This window comes from Vulpes lagopus, chromosome 7 (genome assembly GCF_018345385.1).
Source record: "Vulpes lagopus strain Blue_001 chromosome 7, ASM1834538v1, whole genome shotgun sequence".
Taxonomy (NCBI): domain Eukaryota; kingdom Metazoa; phylum Chordata; class Mammalia; order Carnivora; family Canidae; genus Vulpes; species Vulpes lagopus.
Genome location: NC_054830.1, coordinates 71,939,385 through 71,955,339, shown reverse-complemented (window position 1 = coordinate 71,955,339; position 15,955 = coordinate 71,939,385). Strand labels below are relative to the sequence as shown.

The 15,955-nt window shown below is 45.0% G+C and overlaps 1 protein-coding gene across 3 annotated transcripts in view; it reads right to left on the bottom strand.

Annotated features, from left to right (window-relative positions):
* Positions 1-5,636, bottom strand: part of ABCA1 (ATP binding cassette subfamily A member 1) — a 128,176-nt gene extending 122,540 nt beyond the window's left edge. For all 3 annotated transcript variants that reach the window (XM_041763645.1, XM_041763651.1, XM_041763652.1), the window contains exon 1: positions 5,367-5,636. The gene's annotated coding sequence lies outside the window, so the exon portion shown is untranslated. The remainder of the gene's footprint in view (positions 1-5,366) is intronic.
* Positions 5,637-15,955: the final 10,319 nt, after the last annotated feature.

The following is a 15,955-nucleotide window of genomic DNA, read 5'->3' as shown; positions in this document are numbered from 1 at the left end:
AAATTTGGAGTGTACATGCCCATGTATATTTTTTCCGAAGAGAATCTACTGTTTTCATCATATGCTCAAAATCATTATAAATCCTCTCCCAATAAATGATAACCACTGACTGGTGATATATGCAAAATTCTTTCTGGGAAATGTCCCACACTAAATACCAGTTATGATAAAACATCTGGACTTCAAGGCTAGCCAGATAAAATGCTTTGGCTTCCAAATGCTTCTTGGAAGTTGGATTTGGCATAGGAAACGCTATAGACTTTTAAACAAATACACACAGAATGAATAAAAGAACAGACCCTATGCATAAAAGGTTATTCTGGGTTTTAAGTATTTAAACTGTACATTACTTAGTGAATTATCTCATTCTTATTTTAAAAAATTAATTAATGTGCAAATCAAAGTACTTGAAAGTGAAATGTCACAGATAATAGCATTTTCTCAAATCACAGCTGCCTCAAAAAAGAGAAATGAAACTGAATGGAATCAGAATTGTTTGTTCTACAAAAAGTGAGCTGGTCTAAATTGACTGCATACTAAAATTCCTCAATCTCTACCATAAGCCCAACCAAGCCAACTATGGTTATTTCTCATATAATTTTATTTCTAATGCTTGTCTGTGATTTGCCACCATTCTATCAATCTTTTAGAATACAGCAAACAAACATCAGTTTCCCATTCTCTTTGTCTGATTCGCTCAAGTCAGCGTTTATTGAACCCCTTTCGTACCAAGGGGGTTAAGGACTGAGGAGAATGAATCAAAGACCTTCTTGAGGAGAAGCATACACTCAAGAGGAATACAAATAATGTTAACTATAACAAAAGAATGCAATTAAATACATGGCATGAACAGTGCAGGAATCCAATCTTAGAGGAGTAAAAAAGAAGGGGATAATATTCACTCAGTGTTGGCAGGGACAAGTGAATCCAGCAGTTTAAGAGAGGGATGGCATTCAAATGAGGTCTTACAGTAAGTTTTCAAAATGGAAAAAGAGAAGATTTCAAACTTTATTTTGTTCTAGGAACCATGTGTGATGCACCTGCAATTTGTTCTTCTCATAAATGCTCTCTGCTTTAATAGAGCTTATTATCTCAACACAACGCGGGGTCACTGAAAGCTCTATCTGAAAGCAATTTTACATATGAGATTTTTATTCTCTTGCTTCAAATATTTCTAAAATGTACCTCTCGAACAACATCTAGGCTGGTTACCTGTCCAGGGAGCTATTTTTAGGTGAAAATATCCAAATGAATAGGAGAATCACTCTTCGCCTTTTGCTAGAATTTCTTTCCTCAAAATTCTGATATTTTGACAATGTCCTTATCCCGATACTGGTAAATTCATGGAAACTAAGCTGCCCGAGATGCAACCTCAGCTTCACTACTTAGCAAACTCCCATGATCAGGCTCATTAATCTGTCTATACCTCAGTCTCCCCACTTGTAAAATGAAGAGAACAGTACCCACAGCACATGATTCTCATGAGAATGAACTGAATTATCAAGTAAAATGCTTAAAACAATATCCAGCACCCAGTAAATCAACAATAAATGAAACTTTCCCTAACCAAGCAGAAATATCTTCTAAGAGTTGATTTCTAATTTACTGTAACATTTTAATTCACTTTTATAAAGCAGACTTTGGAAATGTATTTACTTTCAAAGAACGATGCCTTAAGAAATAGCTAAATTTTCCTAGACAGTGACGGCAGTCACAGAGAAATGGCTTATTTCAAAAGGTCCGTAACATAATTAAGGATAGAACAAGCAGAAATTATATTGTATTATAACCAATAGAAAAAATAATTCACCGAAGTTAGGATTGACAGCTAAACTAATAGTTCTCTTTGTCTTTTGTCCCTTACACTTTTCCAGCCAAGTACTCTCCCATTCCATTTTATGTGCATTACACAGGAAAACAGGTCGAATCATAGACCCCCTCACAAATATCTGACTGGAGCAACAGTAAAATTTTTATTTTAAACCAAGAAAAGAATTAGAGTTGAGTAAATTTTATTGTCTGTTCTTTCCACAGTGTTGCAATCCCCTATGCAATCTATGTCCCAAGCTGAAGAGAATTTGGTTGGCCCACTGCCAGCAGTAAGGAAATACGATACAGGCTGTAGAGTCTGATAAGGTCTCTAGCAGATGAAATACCATAAACATAACAAGCATCCTCAGAAAGTCCTCTGCTTACAGCAGCTGAAATTGTACCAATGCTTAGTGTGGGTGTTAAAGTACTCTGGGGCTCATGGGCTGGGTTCAAATCTTGGTTTTGCCACTTGCAAGATGTGTGACCAGGGGCAAGTTAGTTAACCTCTCAGTTTTTAAATTTGCAAATTAGGAACAGTAAATAAGTTTGTTATAGAAATTAAATTGGTTAGGATTTGAAAAGCATTTGGAATAGTGCTTGGCACACAGTGCTGTATAGCGACTACTAAATAAACATTGCAATAACTTTGGCATTTATGATTATTTCCACATGCAGATATGAAGAGGGTTTCAGTTTTTCATGTAGGCCCTCTCCCAGAACCATTAAATAAATTTCCAGAAAGATTATTTAAAATTTGATGCTGCAATATCAGCCATAAGGAGCATTTTACTTGCATTGTTTCTTTAATATCCAGAGTAAAAAAAAAAAAAAAATTGGATCTGAGAGTATTTTAGAAGTACAAAACCACATGTCTACTGGTAATTTCTAGATACCCAAAATGTTCATAATTAAAGCATCTAAGGTAATGTCCACTATTACTTTAGGAGCTAGAAATTGAAATAGCAAAAATATTAACAATTCTCAATCACTATGAACATAGCATAAGTCACTTGGTTTATGGGAGAATTGATCCCTAAAAAATTGATGGAAAAATATTTCTACTTCTCTCCATATAAGGGAAATACTACAGAGGGTAATAAAAAGCTGTGTTGCTGAGTCTCATTCATTTTTAATAATGTTAGCATTGAGACTTCCAAGAGCAGAGGTTGAAAACAACCAAGCCCTAACCACCCTTTTTCAATCCTAGACTGACCATTGTCTCATATGAACTGTAAATATGCCGTAAGTAAAAAAAAAAAATGTGTCCATTACAGGCCTCCATTTAGATGTAGATTGAAATATTTATGAAGGTTGAGATTTCAGATGCTCATGAGGAGGAGACACACATATCACAGGTGGCCCCTTCACAATCAGATATGTCATTGTGGAACATGAGGCTTGTCCTTGCAAGGGAATTACTCTGGCTAGAACAGCAATTCTCATCCCTTAAATCATTAAGCCTGGCCAATCTGATTCTACTACTCTTGGGGTTTTTTGTTTTTTGTTTTTCAAGTAGATACCAATTTGCTCTGCGTATCCAAAATTTTTTTAAACTGTCATGAATTATTTGCTGTATAGGAGCATTTGGCGAACAGGCTGACGATGAACACTCTGCACCTGAAAATTATTTTATTATCTGAAGAGGTCCTACTCCAGAACATTCTCCGTGCTTTCACACTTTGGTTTAGGAGAAGTGTCTCAAGGGAATGATTCAAACAACAGGAAACCTCCATTATTTTTGTGGCAGGTATGAGAAAAATGGGCTGAAACAAAAGGCAAGATGAGAAAGGAAGCCCTTTTTTAAAGTTAGGATTTAAGTTCTGTCTGAAAAGAAGTTCAAAACCTAGGTTGGGTCCCAAACTATTGTTTAAAAACAACAAACAAACAAACAAAACAGTAAAACTGCTTTTGAACTTGGAAAATTTTGTAAGGTGTTCTTGGTTGGGGGGGGAGGGAGGGGCTGGGGCCCTTAAAAAGTGACTTGTTAAAAAAAAAAAGTGACTTGCTGATTTTCATCACCAAGGAAATGTTTCATAATATCAAATTTGTCCTCTTTCACATGGATGTATATACCACCCACTCTCTGTGCGAGGTGTCACTGAATAATAGTTTGGGGTTTTAAAAGCAGACGGTATCAATGCTGCAAAAGATAGGGGCCAACTGCTTCCAGGGCCAGATGCTTTTCTCTCTCCCTCTCTCTCCCTCTCTCCCTCTCTCACACACGCATCTTGTTCATTTCCTTCTGTAAGATAAGTGCTGGTAAAGACACTACACACAACCACGGCTCTGGCCCGCGCCAGGACCCTTCTCCTGTAACGAGGATCTGGGAATCGGGAAGCATCCTGATAGAGAACCACCAGACGGCCTCCTCGCCCCGGGCTTCCTCCGTCTCCAACCACCGGTCTCCACCGGATCTCAGTCGGAACCCCAGAGCGACAGCCCCTCCCGGAGCCCGGGCCCCCCTCCGGCCACAGGGTCGATTCCCAGGCCCTCCGGCCAGGAGGCGCTGCGGGCCGGTTCCCCGCGGCCACCGGCAGCCCGAACCCGGCCCCCCTGCTTCCCCCTCCCTGCTTGCATCCCCCACCCCCCCGCATCCCCCGCCCCCCTGCATCCCCCACTCCCCCTAGCATCCCCCTCCCTGCTTGCATCCCCCACTCCCCTCGCATCCCCCGCCCCCTCCATCCCCGCCCCCTGCATCCCCTCCCTCCTTGCATCCCCTCCCTCCTTGCAGCCCCCGCCCCCTCCATCCCCGCCCCCTGCATCCCCCGCCCTCCTCCTCCATCCCCGCCCCCCCCCCCCCCCCCCCCCGGCCCAGCCCCGCGGCCGAGCTCCGAGTTCCGCGCCGCCCGCCGGGGTTACTCCCGGTCACTCGGCGGCACCGTCTCGCCCCGGGCTCCGCACCCGCGCCCGGCCTCAGGCTGCCCCAAGAGACCAGGCGGCAAAGGGCAGGAAGGATGGGGGGCGGGGGGCGGGGGCCGGGCACCTCAGCTCCAGGTTTCCGCAGCCTCTTCTTCTAAGTCTTTTGTCTTTAAACGGAGCGGACCGCGACCCCAGCGGGGCGGGCGCCCCCGGGGCCCCCCCAAGCGGCCCGCAGCGCCGGCAGAGCCCGCTCGGGACGGCGCCGGGTCGGGTTCTCGGGGCGCAGGAAGCGCCTGCGGGCGGTCCGGGGGCGCACGGGGCGGGCCCCAGGTCAGAGCCCGGCCAGGCCGGCCCGGGCTGTGCACCCCCCCCCCGGCCCGAGGGGTTCGCGGCCGGCTCGGGCTCTCCGCAACAAAGGGCACGCGGGTGCGGGTCCCAGTCCCACCGGGGCCCCCGCCGCGCGGCGCCCGCGCCCAGGGATGCTTCCCCGGCGGAGCCCCGAGCGCGGCAGCGCCGGCCGGTCCGCGTCGCCAGGGCTCGCCCCGGGGCGCCCTCCCCACCCACGGCGCCCCCGCCCCCGCCCCATCCGCGCTGCAGGGGGCTCGGGCTGCCGCCCCCAACCCCGCGCCTCCCCAGCCTCCTCGGCCCGAAGCAAGATCCCTAACGCTAGCCCGAGGCGCTGGAGAGCCTCTTACCTGCTTTCCACTTTCCTGTGCGCGCCTTTGCCCCCAGCCCTGGAAAAACCCTTCCGGAGAAGGGGGGGACGAGGGGGGAACGGGGCAGAGCACCCCGAGAAACGGGCTGTGGGTGCGCCGGGCCCACCTGCCCGGGGACGGAGGTGCCGCCGCGCCCGCGCCCGCGCCCGGCCCGCTCGGAATTACCGGGGCTTCGCCGCGACTAGTTCCTTTTATAGATTCGGCTGCGCCGGCGCCGGGGTTACTAGCGGTCAAAGCCCGCTCGCTCCCTCCTCCCCGCCCCCTCCCCGGCCTCTGTTTATGTAGTTCAGTCACTCAGCAGAAAGCACGTGGAGCCGCGCCCCGCCCCTTAAACGGGCGACGTCCCGCTGCTCCGGGCAGGGCGCGGGGGGCGCGGGGGGCGCGGGGGAGCCCCGGGGAGCCCCGGGTGCCCCCTGCCGCGCCCGAGCCCGCCTGCCCGGGGAGAGCGCGCAGCCCGGGGCTTGGGGCCGAGCCAGGGACTGTCTCCTTGCACGTTCCCTTCGGCCAATAGCACGGGTGGAAGCCGCTTCCTCCAAACTCGTGCTTTCAGCAGTTTTTTCCCCCTTTGTTACTTCCCCCGGTCGGAGGGATTGAGCGGCTGAAACCCCTCCGGACACCAACCCTTTAGCCTTTCCTTTCAAATGCCCAGGGTGTGGGGGAAGACGGACAGTCCTCCGGATAATTAGCAGTTTTTGTTTTCCACCACAAACCCTGACTTTGGTATTCAATAGGGGACTTATTTATTGCCTTTGGGATTCCCGGCCTGGGCCTCCCAGGTCCCTGCGAGGGCCAATGAAAAGCCTCTTGCTCCTTTTTGCAAACCGAGGGGGAGGTGGGAGGCCACAAAAAAAAAAAAAAAAAAAAAAAGGAACAATGTGGATGAGTGTCCCCCTTTTTATGCTCCTTATATTGGTGGGAGTCTCAGTGATAAATACACAGAGCTCGTGTTTTGGCTTCTGTAGATTTGCAAAGGGATCACAGTTGTGAAATTATAGAACCATTCCAGTTCTCCAGCTTCCTCCTCTGGCTTAGCCGTGACACTCAGAAGCAGACCGCCCATAACATTTGAGGGACAGAAGCCCAAGTGCGAATGGAGGCCCACATACCTTGTCTAAATATTTAAATCATACAGCCAGCCAACAAAATGTAAAATAAAGGTCTCCTGCCTTGACAAAGATGTCTTCGAAGCAACCTGGAAGGGCAGGTTCACATGAAGACTCTTCAGGGTCTGACCTGAGTTTTGGCAAGAATGTGGTGGTGGTGGTGGGGTCAAACCCCTTGTCTTCCCCCCCCCCCAGCTCCATTATATTCCAGAAGAACCTTCACTGTGTGCCCGTGGGCTTCAGCTGTACAAGCCCCCACCACTCCACACCCCACCACACCCCACCACACTGTACTCACTAGTCAGGACCACGACTTGGAGAGAGAGGTACACACATCAGTGCTTCTGTCAGTGCTCAGGACAGATCCAGTGAGGAGGCCCATGCAGGCTCTGAAAGTGCACTTAGGGGCCTCAGGGCAAGGAATTCTGGGGTCCCTGGTCGGGTACTCCTAACTCCGGTGGCATGGCTCTGTGGCCCTGGGAGTGCTCACCCTTATGAGGAATGCCAGAGCCAAGCCTTCTGAAGCCCAGGGCCCAGCAGCGTCTTGCTTTGGTTCAAAGGATAACTCTGGCCAAGACACTGGGTTCTGGGTCAAATGTGGCTGAACCACATGATGTGCAACTTTCTGCCTCCATTTCTCCATCTGTAAAATAGACTGTGTATACTCTCTCTCTCTCTCTCTCTCTCTGCCTCATAGGGATTTTCTGAAAGTGAATTTTGTTCATTTGACCTCCTTGGAAGAAGAGTACCATAAACAAAGAGGGTGTTACTAGCTGACTGTTAATGTCATTTTCAGATACCAGCCATGGCCTATGAGGTTTTCCCCCTGCCGAACCATTAAACTCCAGGCCTTGCAAAGAGTTAAAAGTAATCTCTCTGACCCTCTAGATATCAAGGAAAGCTTTCCTTGTATGATCAGGGGAATGATTAGCTCTCCTGGACTCCTCATTCCCTGCCTTACCCCCCATCTTACACTCACCTATCAATGTGCTTAAAATCCCATCAAAATCATTAAAGGCTATGGTTCCCTCCAAAAAACCTCTATTAAAGTAATCACTTTGTGCTACTGGGGAATGAGTGACAGTAATTCTGTCCAAGTAAGACAAAGGTAGGATGGTGAATAAAAGAGGTGAACCCAAGAAGAAGAAAAGCCCCAGAGAGAGGATAGCCATTGATTTTATTTTTTTTTAATTGTTATTTACTTATGATAGTCACACAGAGAGAGAGGCAGAGACATAGGCAGAGGGAGAAGCAGGCTCCATGCACCGGGAGCCCGACGTGGGATTCGATCCCGGGTCTGCAGGATCGCACCCCGGGCCAAAGGCAGGCACTAAACCTCTGTGCCACCCAGGGATCCCTAGCTGTTGATTTTAAATTAAATATATAAGTCTACGGTTCCAACACCAAACATGATCACTTTTTTTTTTTTTTGAGAGGGAAGTAAGGGGGCATGGGGGGTGGGGGCAGAGGGAGCAGGAGAGAGAGAGAGAATCTCAAGCAGGCTCCACACCCAGTGCAGAGCCTGACCTAGGCTCACAACTCCGAGATAGTGACCAGGGACGAAATCAAGTCAGACGCTTAAAAACTGAGCCACTCAGGCAGCCCTGTGATCATTTTTAACAAGAACAATCTGTAGTGTCAAGAATCTGCTCACCCCTGCAAAGAATACATGAACACACTATAATGGTGGAAACATGTTTATTAGTCTTGTTGATTTCTACCAATAAAAGAGCCCAAGTCCCCAAAGAACCCAAGTGATTTAGCCAAGTGACACAAGGACAGACATAAATGTCTGCTGATACTGAGCCCATATTTTGCAAGTGTGACAGGTTCGTATGACAAAAATACTGAATTCCAAAAGTTAGGGTGTAAGAGAATGTGTCCCTTGAGAAAGTTTGTAAACACGAATGCTCTCCCTTACATATCATAGGCTGATTTATTCCTGAGTATGCTTCAATGAGCTTTTCTCCGACTCCTGATTCCTGCTAACACCCATATGAAAACCCCAAGTCCCCACCCTAGGTGATCTTTTCCAAATATTAAGTAGGAAGACCCTTCTTTGTTGCTGTTACTCTAGGGAAGCTGATTCTGTAAATGTAGCCCAGGTGGCTTGAAGTTCTATTCTGAGATCACCCTGGCGTCTTCTAATTACAGACTCGCCCTTCAGCCAGCTGTGGCCTTGGAGACCCTGCTAGAGGTCATGGAACTTCAGAGAAACTCAATTTTATCATTCCATTGAGACTTTTAAGTTAGGTGTTACCGAAAAGGCTTTGCTTGGATGTTGCTTTGATATGTAATATCTATTAACTGGCCTACATAAGTGTACACATGAACATGGTTTAAAACATAAATGATTTTCACGACACATGTGTTTTTGGTTGGTATGTACAGTCTTTGGCTTCCTTTGGAAACTGAAAAAGTAGAGTATCACAGGAAGTCGATGAAGAATAAAAAAAGAAAGTATTCTAAAAATAACTTTTCAAGATGCATGTGTTACAATTAAGAACTAATAGCTGGATTTTTTGAGAATTGTTGGAGAATGTGAGGTGCCTCAAAGTTAAGGAGAAAAATAGGTAATTCTTTTTTCATGTAAGGAGGACTAAAAGGACCTACAGTTCATATTTGAGTCAGTTTAACTCCAACACATGGTTAGACACAAATCATTAAGCAATCAATATTCAAATTTTTTAAATACAAGAAATACCACTATCTACGGAGTCAACCATGAATCACACAGGCCCTGAATACCTACAAATTCCACTTAATTGGACCAATGCAATCAATTGCCTTCTGTATTAATGTGACTCCTACTGAGACATAAGCAACATTCAAAATCATTACTGCTTCTGGACTCAAGTAAAATGTTTGTTCTGCTTGTCATTTGGGATCAGCAAGTTAGCCTGGATTGTAGACAAAATATTCCCCTGAATTACTAGTTGATCAGTGACTTACAATTCTTTTGAAAACCCAACCTTCAATATGCCACCCTGGGAGCTCTCCCCTTAACAGCCAAACTGCTGGAATGATTTCATCTCTACTCCTTCCCTTTTACTCAAACCCTCCAGCCCACTTCAGGCAAACTCTTGCTTCCCCTGCTGAGTGTGTTCTGTCCAAATTAATTAATGAGCTCCTTAAAAAGAAAGAGAGGCATATGTGTTTCCTTTTTGTACCATTAGAAAATAGTTTTCATGTTGAAAAATAGAAAAATGTCTCCAACCCAGAAAGACTGCGTCACTGGTAATGCCGATGACCTCGTTTAAGTCCTTCAGCTACCTGAGCTCTGGTACTTGACACTATTAACCACACCTTCCTTCCTGAAACTAGTTCTTCTCTTGTATTTCATGAATCTGGTTCGCCTTTGACTCTCTTGCCTCTTTAACTGCTCTTTTTCTGACTTGTCTTTCCTTATATAGATGCCTCCTGTTACTACTTTTCTCTTTTTATTTCTACGTGCTCCACTCCCTTGGCTTCACTTGAACCCCCCTCTCTGCAGCTCTCATCTCCTTCCTGAGCTCCTGGACTCCGCTTCCTGATGCACAACAGAGTGTCCAGCAAGACCAGCAGCGCGCTTGAGTCAGCTCCGTCCAGCTCAGAAGAGCTGACTGTGGATTTCTTCCCAGCTCCAGCTCCGCGGTGTGTGACTTCCACGGGGCTAGCTTAAAATCGACCAACGGTGGGAATATTTTACACCATTGGAGATCGGAGATAATTGGGGCTTTTTTTTTTCCTTTCCCCTTCTGTTTTTGGAAAGCAAGTTGGTTTTTTTTTAAATTAAATTTTATTTACTTATTTATGAGAGATACAGAGGCAGAGACATGGGTAGAGGGAGAAGCAGATCTCCCTGGGGGGAGCCCCATGTGGGGCTTGATCCCTGGCCCCCCAGATTACGACCTGAGCCCAAGGCAGACGCTCAACCACTGAACCACCCGGGTGCCCCTGGGAAGCAAGTTCTAACACTTAGCAGCACAAACACTGTACAGGACATTCTGCGAATAAAGCCCCAAAGTAGTTTTCTTATCTTCCCTTTAACTCATCCTTTCTCCACCTGCATTTTATGTTTTATGCCGCTTGATGATATCATTATCCACTCACTGACTATGGGAAATCATAGTCATACTTGCTTAACTTTTCATCATTCTGTCTCCCTCTTTCTCTTATCATTCTAAAAGGCACCAGAGTCAGGTCAGCTGAACTCCTCAAGTATCTCTTAAATCTGTCCTTTCCTCTCCATCGCCCTGCCTGAGCAAGCCAAAGCCTGGGCTTCTGTGTTGTAGTAGCCTCCAAACTGCTATTCTTGCCTTGAGTTTCTTCCCCTTCCTATTTATCTTCCCTACCACAATGGAGTTTTTTTCGCTTGAGGAGAAAAAAAGCATAAAAATCAGCATAAAAGCAAAAACTGTCTAATCCTATCTCCCCTCCACCCAAAGTTTCCTAGGGTTCTCCATTGCTTACAAAGACAAAAATGCCCTCCAAGTTCCTTGAGGAAGCCTCCAAAGACCTTTGCAAACCCGACATTTGAAAGCCTTTGAGGCCCAATTGCAGGTCCTGCATCCTCCTCCATCCCCCAACCCTAGCTCATCTCTACTCATCCCCCATTCCATAAACTTCCCCCGTCTCTGCTTCTGTAGCTTCCCATTGTTGGGAAACCCTTCTGGTCTGCACCCCTATCCTCCCAGGTAAGAGTACCTATTGGAGGAGATGGATAGGGTTAAATAACTGACTCTGCTGTGCTATGATTCTAGAAGCAGGAGGCCAAAGGGACAGAGAAGAGAGAGGGTATAGAAACCACTTCCTTCATTAGATGGAAAGGTGTGGGACACAAGGTAGATGAAAGGGAAGGAAAGAGAATTATTAAAGACAGATATTTTTTAAGTACCCAAATTAGTAGGCAAATAATACCATCAGCTCAGATTCATTTGTAAGTGTAACAACAGAATCAGAGGGTAGACAGTGCCCTTAAGCTCGGAAAGAAAATAATTAGACTCTGGGGATTAAAAGAAATCAAGCATTTCTTACAACAGAAGTGACGTGTGTGCATTCTTCTCTCCTGATCCAGTGTGCTTTTTTGACACTTGTTAAAAATTCATATTCCTGGCCGTGATTTCTGGGATGGAGGACAGGTTCCATTTCTTTGCCAGGAAATTTCCTTCCCTCTGATATATTAGTAAGAGAATAAGTCATTAAAAACAAAGAAATCCTAGAAAATGTTCCAGATTTCCCTTCTCTCTTAATCACCTAGGGAGGCGAGCCTCTCTTTTTCCCCTTTAGCACTTTGAGGATGATTCCTTAAGGAATAGGTTTTCCCTTTGTTGACTCCTCGGTGGCCTTGTATTGGTTTGACCTGTCCTTGCACCAGTGCCCTTCAGAGCTTCTGAAATTACCTAGACGGAACAAATACTGTTGTCTCCTTAAAGACTAACTGTCCAGGACACCTGGATGGGTCAGTGGTTGAGCGTCTGCCTTTGGCTTAGGGCATGATCCCAGGATCCTGGGATCAAGTCCCACATAGGGCTCCCCAGAGGCAGCCTGCTTTTCCTTCTGCCTATGTCTTTGCCTCTCTCTTTCACTGTCTCATGAATAAATAAATTAAAAATCTTTTTAAAAAGAAAAGACTAACTGTCCAGATGTTGTGCTGTGACCGTGCCATGGGATAAGGCTTTACATCTCTTCCTTGTTGCCATGCTTCTGGTAACTGATGACCAATGAAATCTGGGCAGTTTCTTAGCTGGCTACCTGCCCCAGAAACCTACATGTGCAGAATCACCCACAGGTTGTAAAGTAGTGGGAAATGGGCTTCATTTCCAGAGGCTTCCCACAGAGCGGACCCTAAAGCTGGTTACCTCTTGATTGACTCCATTAGCCAGCAGAGCTCAGCAGGAAGCTCCCACATCTGTCTACTTCCTGCTGGGCCTGGGCAGCCCTGGACACAGACTAGAAGGAGAAAAGAAAGCTAAACTGACGGTCTAGTCCTAAGATATCTAAAGATTCAAAATCAGAGGTTAAGGTAAGAGAGAAATGGTGTAGAAATGAAGATCCTAAAAACTGGGGGTGTTAGTGGCATGGGAATTGGCCCAACCTTCTGACAGGCAACTTAGAAATGTGTATGTAGAGGCTTTGACCCACTGATTTTACTGGAAGGAATTTATTCTGAGGAAATAACAAATATGATCAAAGACGTACGTTCAAACTGTCCCTCTGTTATCTGCAAGAATGAACATTTTAAAAATATTTGATCATCCGATGGCATGAAAATTCTAAAATCAACTCTGGTAATTGTACCTCATATGATACAATTCTACATAGTCATTAAAAATAAAAATAATGTGTTCAAACGGAGTGACACGGGAAACCACTCATGATGAACATTAACTGAAAAAAGGCAAAGCTATAGTTACGTGTATGTATGATTTATATTTGATAAAAATAATTAGTAGCATATTTATGGCCTTTTTAGTCAAATGTATGCACATAGAAGAGAATGGAAAGAATCCCACATGAAGCATTTTTCTGCAGTTGATGGTTTTAGGAGCAATTTTTTCATATATGTCTTATTTTTTACAAAATTTCTAGGATAAACATATGCTATTTTTTTGGCTGAGAAAAATAGCATTAAGAGGCGAGTTTGTAGATAAGTAGCGAGAGGAGAAAGTTTACGACCACAAAAAGGCAAACCATAAATTACCACATGGAAACAGTAAACCCTTACATATTTTAGAATAACGCATGCACAGTAATAAGGAACAGAAACGAATATGGAGAGATGAAAATGGTTAGGCCGGCTAGAACTTTTTGGTGAGTACGTTTATAAACTGTTTTAAAAAAAAAAAGTGAGAGGGTTTTAAACCAATCCCAGGAATCCTTTGCAAAGTGAACATTCTCTATTTGTATGACCTATCTGTGTATCCTTGGGCATGTCACCTCACCTCTCTGTGCCTCAGTGTCCCCAACTAGCAAATGGAGGTAATAGTAGAACCTACTGTGCGAGGTTGGTGTTGGAAGAGTTCATGCGTGTGAAGTACTTACACTGTGCCTGGCGTAGAGTGAGTGCTGGCTACATGACAGATGCTGGATTCTTATTACCATTTGTTATTATTACTGTTATTATTATCATCCCCAACAACAGTATAATTGGGCTTCATAATAACTTCATGAATAGGACCCCTTTCCAAAATTCTAATTTGTGAATTTTTTTTTTTCAATTGATGTGTCCAGTTAGATTAACCAGTATAAACCACTTCACCAGGCTGAGGTTCCACTATGGTCCCATCTCCTTTTTATCTTTAATTACTCAAATCCCCGCTTGCCTATTAGCAGGATGTCTCATGTCTCCTTCTTGAGATTTCCTTCCCAAGAATTACCTAAGAGCCCTGGGGGCTTCCAAAAAGATCTAGAGAGGCTAATTTTTAGCAACCAATTGCTCTGTCGCTGGCACACAGCAGCAGGACCACCGAAGACTGGTCCCTCCAAGTCCCAGGTACCCTGCCTGCTGCTGGAATTATGTCCATGCTGGTCCTGACCTTGAAAGAGCCTTCAGCAGCACCCAGCTTTCAGGACTCCCAAAGTTCACGTGTTAGTTTTTATCAGAAGGTGCACACTGGTGGCTCCTGGCCACAGACGGCCCTTTGACACACAGTTTGGACTAACGTGTGTTGGTGTTCTATTTGAAGTGGTTGACAAGACTGAAAATGTCACACAAAAATCTTTATTTCTTGCTTCTGCTGAAACAGTGGAAGATCTGACCACACGCGGCCTGTTCCCACAAAGCAACAATTGGCTGATGCCAAAAAAAGGTTCCTTCTAGAAGAAATATGCTGTTTTCACTTTGCTCAAATCTCCACTAATCCCTGTCTTCTTCAATAGCCAGACTTATTACTCTGCACCACTTGGCCAACCCCAGGCTTCTGAGTTTGCGGCCTGTTGGTCTGAAAGTTCCCAGGGGAGTGTGGTGGCAAGGGAGACACTGGGAGGGGCTTGGGAGAGGCGGCTGAGGCTGAGCACCAAGGGTGGGGTAGAGGTGGAGGGTGGGGGTGGAGGAGGGTAGGCAGTGAATTATCTAAATCTTGGTGAAATCAAACCTAGCCACAAGTTCTTTTACCACCTAGCTCTCGTTTTCTGCATCAATAATCAGAAACACATCTTCCCTTCAGGATGGTAACTTGACCTTCTACTTTTGCTAGTTCGAATTTGATGTTTTAAGGCACACTTTTACAACTATAAAGGAACACAACTCGAGACCCAAAGCAATGAAAGGCTTTACCACCCCTAACAAAAGCAACACCACCACCTCAAAAAATCTCACTCTGGACTAGTATCAAAGTCCTAGTAAAATCAGCAGGGGGAAGAGTCAGAGAGGTCAGAAACAACCCTCTCCTTTGGTAACAAAAAGTGAGACCAAAGCACACGTCCACACCCCAAGGGCCCAAAGTTTGGTCCGAGCCACTCTGTTTATTGAATTAAATCCCTAGAGATAAACAGAGGAAGCAAGATGAAAAACAGTCAGCACTCCACTGGGGGTGGTCAGTAAAACAAAGTTGGAGAAGAGAGAGATGAATCAGAAAAACATGTGGGCAGCTGGGGAGACAAAAGCATTCCCAAATGAAATCTTCAGTGTGTGGGAGAGAGTTTTGAATGAGCTAAGATTCAATGAGATAATGACAATTATTTCTTTGGCAATTTGTCTGTCACCCTATATTTCTATGAGATAACCAGTGTGTCATATAAACCATGACACAATGAAAACCAAAGTCGCAGCTTTACCCTCTTCATTTTCTTAAAACCATGCAAAGGCCAATAGAAATGTGAGACAGTGAGACTTCAAGGAAACTGTGGAGTCATAGTAATCTGATTCTGAAAACAGAGGCTTGACAAGAAGTTATATTTAAATCGACCATCAATCTATCAGGACCTAAGTTCTAAATTTAGTAATAGATAACCTTTCCATTTTATCCTCCCAATCACCATATGCATCGAATCATACTCTTTACTAAACAAGGTGCATTATTTAGTTATTAACCATCTAAACACCTTGACGGTATATTCCTTCAGCCCAAGAATTAAAACTTCTAAAAAATGAGGAAGAGTGTTGGTAACCCACACATATTGAAGGCTGAAAAGTTAAATGGTGGGAATCACGTTGTTGGTCTAAGCAGTCCTCGAAAGATGCACTAGAAGCTCTTTTTTCTAGTTTATGTGGTACTGACAGTATAAACTTTTGTGTAGCCCATGATATTTGAACACATCTGTTTGACTTGGGAAGATTTTATCGTGGTCTAAAACTCGAACCTTCAAATTTTGCATGGGTTGTCGTAAAAATAAAAACGAATTTTTAAAATACATAAGTTAATACATGCTTATAGGTCAAATGTTCAGACAATAGGAAAGATATAAAGATAAAAAGACTATGAAGGTACAAAAAGGAAAATGAGGATCACTAGAAGTCCGCGACCCAGAGATGACTTCTGTTGA